The sequence below is a fragment of the Eulemur rufifrons genome, chromosome 20 (assembly GCF_041146395.1).
Source record: "Eulemur rufifrons isolate Redbay chromosome 20, OSU_ERuf_1, whole genome shotgun sequence".
Lineage (NCBI taxonomy): Eukaryota > Metazoa > Chordata > Mammalia > Primates > Lemuridae > Eulemur > Eulemur rufifrons.
Genome location: NC_091002.1, coordinates 21,869,825 through 21,878,599, shown reverse-complemented (window position 1 = coordinate 21,878,599; position 8,775 = coordinate 21,869,825).

Below are 8,775 nucleotides of genomic sequence, written 5' to 3'. Positions count from 1 at the left end.
CGGCTTAAGCGATCCTACTGCCTCAGCCTCCCGAGTAGCTGGGACTACAGGCATGTGCCACTATGCCCGGCTAATTTTTCTATATATATTTTTAGTTGTCCATATAATTTTCTTCTATTTTTAGCAGAGATGGGATCTCACTCTTGCTCAGGCTGGTCTCAAACTCCTGACCTTGAGCGATCCACCCGCCTCGGCCTCCCAGAGTGCTAGGATTACAGGCGTGAGCCACCGCGCCAGGCCTAATTCATTCTTTTTATGGCTGAGTAGTACTCCATGGTATACATACACCACATTTTGTTAATCCATTCATGAAATGATGGGCACTTAGTTTGATTCCACATCTTTCCAATTGTGAATTCTGCTGCAATAAATATTCAAGTGTAGGTGTCTTCTTAATAAAATGACTTCTTGTCCTTTGGGTAGATATCGAGTTGTGGGATTGCTGGATGGAATGGTAGGTCTACTTTTAGTTCTTTGAGAAATCTCCATACTGTTTTCCATAGGGGTTGTATGAATTTGCAGCCCCACCAACAAACAGCATTCCCTTCTCTCTGCATCTGTGCCAGCATCTTTTGTTTTTGGACTTTTTAATAAAAGCCATTCTAACAGGCGTAAGGTGATATCTCATTGTGGTTTTAATTTGTATTTCCCTGATGATTAGTGATGGTGAGCATTTTCTCATGTTTGTTAGCCATTTGTCTATCTTCTTTGGAAAGCTTCTGTTCTTGTCTTTTGCCCACTTTTTAATGGGGTTGTTTGTTTTTTTTCTTGCTGATTTGAGTTCTTTGTAGATTCTGGATATTAGCCCTTTATCGGATGTGTAGTTTGCAAATATTTTCTCCCATTCTCTAGATTGTCTATTTGCTCTGTTGATTATTTCCTCAGCTGTGCAGAAGCTTTTTAATTTAATCAAGTCCCATTTATTTGTTTTTGTTGTTGCTGTGATTGCCATTGGGGTCTTAGTCATAAATTCTTTCCCTAGACCAATATCTAGAAGACTTTTCTCTACATTTTCTTCTAGAATTCTTATGGTTTCATGCCTTACATTTACGTATTTTATCCATCTTGAATTAATTTTTGTGAGTGTTCAGAGAAAGGCATCCTGTTTCATTCTTCTGCATGTGGCTATCCAATTTTTCCAGCACCATTTATTGAGTAGGGCTTCTTTTCCCCAGTGTACATTGTTGTCTGCTTTGTCAAAGATCAGTTGGCTGTAGGCACATGGTTTTATGTCTGGGTTCTCTATTCTGTTCCATTGGTCTATGTCTCTATTTTTATTTATTTATTTATTTATTTATTTGCCCTTGGTTCTGCTTTATTGACCTCCGAGCACCCTTTGAATACAGTTTAAAAAAAAAAAAAAGAAAAGAAAAACCACACAATGGGAACTGGAACTGGATCCAGGCTGGTGGCACCTGACCCCAGAAGAATCCCTCAACCAAAGTGGATTTATACAAAATGCAGAGGGAAACATGAGGCTATGTGTTTCTGAGTAGAGGGTCAGCCAATCGGCAGAAGAGCAGCCAGTGAAGGCATGGGCCGGTCGTGCCTCGGAAGTGCCACTGCAAACTACACTGCAGTGGTGAGTGTCAGGATAAGTTTCCCATCACTTAACTCCCACACAAATGTCATCTCTCGCCCATCCCACTTCTGCAGGTAGACAAGTTTGTCTCCATCCAGTGTCACAATGGACTTGACCTTCTTGTCATCTGCTGTTGTCTCATCGAACTCCACCCCAGCTTAAAGCTGATCTCTGTGTTCTTGAAGGTGCTCTGCGTCTTTAAGATGATAATGCCCCCATTCTTTGCGATGACTGTGGGAGGCTTGGTCATGTTGGCCACCTGCCTGGAAGCAAAACCCATCCCAATTGACTTCATGTAGTCATCGAAATTCTTGCTGTCCACTAGTTTCCAGGTGCCCAGGAAGGTGTCCACCATGGTGATGCTGGGCTGGGCTGAGAAAGCAGCTGCAAGAGAGCGGGCGTGCAAGGACTCCAGACTGGCCTATGTCTCTGTTTTTGTACCAATACCATGCTGGTTTGATTACTGTAGCCTTGTAATATAGTTTGAAGTCTGATAATGTGATGCACCCAGATTTGTTCCTTTTGCTTAACAGTACTTTGGCTATTCAGGCCCTTTTCTGGTTCCAAGTAAAGTGCAGAATTATTCTTTTTCTATATCTGTGAAATATGCTGTTGGTATTTTGATGAGGATTGCACTGAATCTGTAAATCATTTTGGGTAGTATGGACATTTTAACAATGTTGATTCTACTGATCCATGAGCAGGGTATGTTTTTCCATTTGTTTGTGTCATCTGCAATTTCTTTCCTCAGTGTTTCATAGTTCTTGTAGAGATCTTTCACCTCCTTGGTTAAGTATATTCCTAGGTATTTTATTTTCTTTGTAGCTATTGTGAATTGATTTGACTCTCATCTTGACAGTTACTGGTATATAACAATGCTACTGATTTGTGTGCATTGATTTTGTAACTTGAGGCTTTGCTGAATTTATTTATCAATTCCAGGAGTCTCTTGGTGGGGTCTTTGGGGTTTTCTAGACACAAGATCTTATCATCAGCAAAAAACCTCAATAAATTTAAAAGGACTGAAATAATACCAAATATGTTATCTGAGCAAAATATAATGAAATTAGAAAACAACAGGAAGAAGCTAGGTACAGTGGCTCACGCCTGTAATCCCAGCACTTTGAGAGGCTGAGGTGGGATGACTGCTTGAAACCAGAAGTTCAAGACCAGCCTGGGCAACATAGTGAGACTCTTGTCTCTAAAAATATTTTAAAAATTAGCTAGGCGTGGTGGTATGCACCTGTGGTTCCAGCTATTCAGGTGGCTAAGGCAAGAGCATTGCTTGAGCCCAGGAGTTCAAGATCATAGTGAGCTAGGATAACACCACAGCATTCCAGCCTTGGTGACAGAGCGAACGAGACCCTGTTTCAAGAAAGGGAGAAGAGAAGGGGGAAGGGGGAAGGAAAAAGAAAAGAAAAAAGAAAAGAAAAGAGGAAAATTACAGAAACAAATTTGGGAAACTCACAAATATGTAGAAATTAAACAACATATTCCTAAATAAACAATGGATGAGACAAAGAAGAAATCACAAGGGAGATTAGAAAATACTATGAGATGAATGAAAATACTCAAAACTTATGTGATGCAGCTAAAGCATGCTTGAAGGGTAATTCCTATCTGTAAATACCTGTTTGTTTTGTTTTTTTAAAGAAAGATTTCTTGGTATCAATCTCTGAGGTTTTGGAAATAAAAAATAAATTAAAAAAGAAAGACTTCAAATCAACAACCTAACCTTCCACCTTAAGACACTAGAAAAGTTAGAAAAGAAGAGCAAACTAAACCTAAAGCAAGCAGGAGAAAAGAAATAATAAAGATTGAGGCAGAAATTAATGAAATATAGAGCAGAAAAACAATAGAGAAAATTAATAAATCCAAAAAACTGACAAACCTTTATCTAGACTGACTAAGAAAAAGAGAGAGAAGACTCAAAATGACTAGAATCAAAAATGGAAGAGGGGACATTACTACTAATCTTAGAGAAATAAAATCCTATCTCCTCCCTGATCAGTTGTGTGACCTCAGGCAGGTTACTGAACCTCTCTGTGCCTTCACTTTCTCTATTCTTTAAAGATATTCTTTTTCTATCGCTTCTGGGCCTTTTGGCTAAGATCAAGTGTAAAGATATTTTTCTCAATGGGCTATAAAAAGTAAATAAAAGGATTTATGTCAAGTACCTAGTCACACTCAGTTAATCATCGACACTCGCCTCCTCCCACATCCAGTGCTTCACCCCATCTGTGTTGTTGGCTCTACCTTCAAATTACAGATTACAGAGCCGGCCGCTTCTCCCGTCCTGCACCCACCCATGGTTAGTCCACATTACCACCCTCTCTCCCTGGCTTACGGCCACGGCCACGGCCACGGCCACGGCCACCTCACTGCTGCATCTCCTTTCTCCTGTGGTCTGTTCTCATCACAGCAACCAGGGCCATGCTTTAAAAATGGAATGGCGGCTATGTCTCCACTCTCCAATGACTTCCCATTGGGTGTGGAATAAAATACACACTCCTTTCCTCAGCCTCTGGCCCCATGAACCCCTCTCCCCTCTGCCTGCAGGGCTCCAGCCGCACTGTTCTGTTATTCCTCAAACTTGCCCAGCTCATTTCTGTCTTGGGCCTTTGCGCCTGCTGATTCCTCTGCCTGCAACCCCTGCTTGGCTGCAGTTTCCAATTCATTAAACACTCCACTCCGTGTCGCCTCCTGACATGGTGCTCCGTGAGGGGCAGGCCTTTGCTCTGCACACAGCTTTTCCCTCCAGTGCCCCGATCACAGCCTGGCACATAAACTGTGCTCAATAAATATCTGTTGGAACAGAAGAGAAAGCTCAGGAATGGACCCACAGACAAACGGGACTTTGTATTTGGTGCAGGATAAAGGTGGCATCCCAAACCAGACAGAGAAAGGTAGGTGAATAAATAAGGGGTGTTGGGACTACTGAATGGGAAGCCATCTGGGAAAAAAATTAAGTTGAAGATGGTGGATTTGTCACAGGTATGTAATACGGTTCCCCCGAAACTCCACTGAAACCACCACAGAGGGATCTTTCAAAAGGCATAACTCCAAAAGGAAGAGGAAGATGGAAAAAGGAACCACATCAAAATTTTGGAAGCTAGAAAGTAAATGGACAAGCAATAACATACTTAGTAAAACCAAGCAGGCAATGAGAAAAGGTGAAAATTTAACCTGATTTACACCACAGGAGCCTTAAGAGGCTAAGCCTTAAGAGGCTCAGGAATTACTGGTACCTCCAGAAGAGGGCAATGAAGGGCAGGAGGAGGTACTATAGGAAGAAACATTGGTAGAATAGGGTTTAAAAAGCACCTTAAACAAAAGCAGTGGACTCCTAGATCCTCCCATGGCTGCAACCCAGACCCTGGCCAGAGGTCAGAAATGTATTTTTGGAAGAAGGTAGAAGGTCCCCAAACAGGAAGACACCAGGCACAAGAGAGAGAGAAGATACCAACAGAGAGATTATACGTAAGTTCACAAGCTAACTACTAAGGATGTCCAGACCCTTAGCCCTCTTCCTCCCTTCAGCTCTGGGAACACTGCCAGCAAGGCACAGAGCTAGCTCCTAACACCAAATGGTGAGACCCCCTCAGGCCTTCATCCCCTACTCAGCTCTCGGAAATCCCAGCACAATGGAAAATTTGGACTTCTACCAAGGCATAGTATCGAGAACTTCCAGCTCACTGAGGATGAGAGAAGATTCTGAAAATTTCTACAGAAGAAAAGGCAGATCACATATAAAGTGCCAGTATCAGAATGACTTGGGACTTCCCGACCACAATACTGAAACTGAGAAACAAGGGAGCAACACCTTCAAAATCTTAAGAAAAACCCGGGTATATACCAAGAAAAGTGAAAACAGGGACTCAAATAGTAGCATCACTGTTCACAGCAGCATTATTAACAAAACCCAAAAGATGGAAGCAACCCAAGTGTCGACTGACAGATTATTGGATAAGCAAAATGTGGCATATACACAGAGTGGACCATTACCCAGCCTGAAGAAAGAATGAAATTCTAACACATGCTACAACATGGATAAACCTTGAGGACATTATGCTGGGAGAAATAAACCAGATATAAAATACAAATATTGTAAGAGTCCACTAACATAACTTACCTACAATAGTCAAATTCATAGAGATAAAAAGTAGAATAAGGTTACCAGGAGGAGGAGGGGATGGGGGTGGGGGGGATGGGGGTTACTGTTTCATGGGCACAGAGTTTCAGTTTGAGAAGATGAAGAGGTTCTGGAGATGGATGGTGGAGATGATTGTACAAAAAATGTAAATGTACTTACCACCACTTAAAAATGGTTACAATGGGGCCTGTAGTCCCAGCTACTTGGGGAGGCTGAGGTAGGAGGATCGCTTGAGCCCAGGAGTTTGAGGCTGTAGCGCACTACAACTGCACCTGTGAACAGCCACTGCACTCTAGCCTGGGCAACATAGCGAGATCCTATCTCTCGCCAAAAACATAAAAAAGGTTAAAATGACAAATTTTATGTTATATACATTTTACCACAACAACAAAAATTTGAAAAAAATTATTTCCAACCTAACTTCTCTCATACATTGCTTGTGGGAGTGCAAATTCTGGGAATTTATCCTACAGAAACATTTGTACTCATGTGAAATGATAAATGTGCAAGATTTCTTACTGAGGCTTTGTCATACTAATACTGGAATCAATCCAAATGACAACCAACCAACCAGAGAGCAGTGAGGCAAATGTGTTATTGCCATACAAGGGTATAATGGGCACTGCTGAAACAAACGAGGAAGCTCTTCATGTCTGAACATATAAAGTTCTCCAAGATACGCGATTAAGTGAAAAAGCAAGGTGAACAACAGGGTGATAAAGTGTCATTCACTTGATGATCCCTCTGAAAGTTTTAGTGTCAAGATCAAGAAATTTCATTTTCCAAAGGGGCGGAGGAGACAAGTTATAACCAGACCTTCTGAAGGGGTAGTCTTTGCCAAGATGTTCCTTCTAAGGGTTGAAGGTAGAAGGTAGATTCAGGTTTTGTGGGACCTGAAACTTAGGTAATTTTGGGAGCCCTCACTGAGAAAAAGAATGTAAAATTAAATATATGAAATCTGGTACAAATGTGAATGCTTATTCAAAATGAGAAAAGAAATTATAGCAAATTATACATTTTTTAAAGCTGAGATATATTACGACAAGATTCAGAAAAATAACATCTTATAGGCCAGCTTGGTGGCTCACGTCTATAATCCTAGCACTCTGGGAGGCCAAGGTGGAAGGATCTATTGAGACCAGGAATTCGAGACTAGCCTGAGCAACACAGCGAGACCCTGACTCTACAAAAAATAGAAAACGTAGCCAGGTGTGGTGGTGCACACTTGACATCCCAGCTACTCAGGAGGCTGAGGCAGAAGAATCAACTGAGCCCAAGAGTTGGCGGTTGCAGTGAGCTATGAGGAGGCCACTGTACTCTAGCCTAGGCAACACAGTGAGATCCTGTCTCAAAAAATATACATATATATTTTATGGAAAGAAAACAAAGATAATTCAGTGTTTCTTCTAAATGTATACTTATAATTGTATATATTGCATTATCAAGTACATTCCTGGTGAAGAAAACTTCCCTTTTTAGTAAGTATTGTTAAGAACTGAGTCCTCCCATTTCCATTTTTGTAGTCTTGATGATTATAAGAATTTTCCAAAGACTTAGCTTCTAACATCAGTCATTCCACACCTTATTTATCTTCCTTGACTTATATACTTCTGGTATGGACTTATAGGACATCCTTATATGGTGATACCATCTCTGTTCCTGCAACTGTGTACCATGACAGGCTTTCCTATTCCAGGACAGTTATCAATATTTGAACGGCCCATGGAAGTGACTGCACACCACATAAACAGATAAACCCAAAGTAAACATATTCCAAACTCAACCTTTGGCAAGACCCAAAAACATGTCCAGGGCTAACACAAGGCCACCAAGCTAGCAGGGAACAGTGAGGAGGGGAAATCATAGTGGAATAAGATAGTGCTCTTAACTGATTACAACTACAATTTCTTAATTTTATAAATTTTATGAAAACACATGACCCCTCCCAGGGCCCTGGAAGAGTCATGGGCAAGTAGGGTCCTTAAACTGCAAGCTTCATTAGTGAGAATCTGTCTCCATTACAGAAATACTGGCCGGGCGCGGTGGCTCACGCCTGTAATCCTAGCACTTTAGGAGGCCGAGGCAGGAGAATCGCTCGAGGTCACGAGTTCAAGATCAGCCTGAGCACGAGCGAGACCCCGTCTCTACTAAAAATAGAAAGAAATGACCTGGATAGCTAAAAATATATATATAGAAAAAAAAAATTAGCCAGGCATGGTAGCACATGCCTGTAGTCTGAGCTACTCAGGAGGCTGAGACAGGAGGATTGCTTAAGCCCAGGAGTTTGAGGTTGCTGTGAGCTAGGCTGACGCCACGGCACTCTGGCCTGGGCAACAAAGCAAGACTCTGTCAAAAACAAAACAAAACAAAACAAAAAAAACCCAGAAATGTTGACCATCCTGGGCCAAAATCTGTCTTTTCATCCTCTGAAGTAGTAGTATCAAGATACCCCTCCTTGGGTGGCACCATGAAAAAGAGTCTAAGAACTCAATATCTTGGAAAAGCCATGCAGAAGGGCAAGACAGCAAGAAACAGTATGTAGTTCAGAAAAAAAAACTACCGAGATTCTTACTACACACTGTAACACAAAATAAAAATACACTCCAGATGCAGTTAAGGATTAAATGTTAAATATTAAGCCATTAAGAAACAAAATCAAAAAGAAAATGTGAGAGCCTATCCTTTGATCATTGGCTAGGGTGTTCTTTCTCAGATTAGAAGCAATAGACAACATCAGAAAAACTGACATTTGGCCAAATGAAAGTTTAAACCCAAAAATCCAAAACGAACAGTTTAGGAAAATTTAAGGCAAAGAATAACTCTGGAGAAACAAAACTACTTGGAACAAATACGACAAACAAGGATTAAGAATCCTGATTATTAAACAGAAGCCGGGCAGGGTGGCTTGTGCCTATAATCTCACCTACTGGAGAGGCTGAGGCAGGAGGATAGCTTGAGCCCAGGAGTTCAAAGCTAAGCTGGGTAACATAGCAAGACCCTGACTCTAAAAAAAATAAAAAATAAATAGCTTGCAAATCAG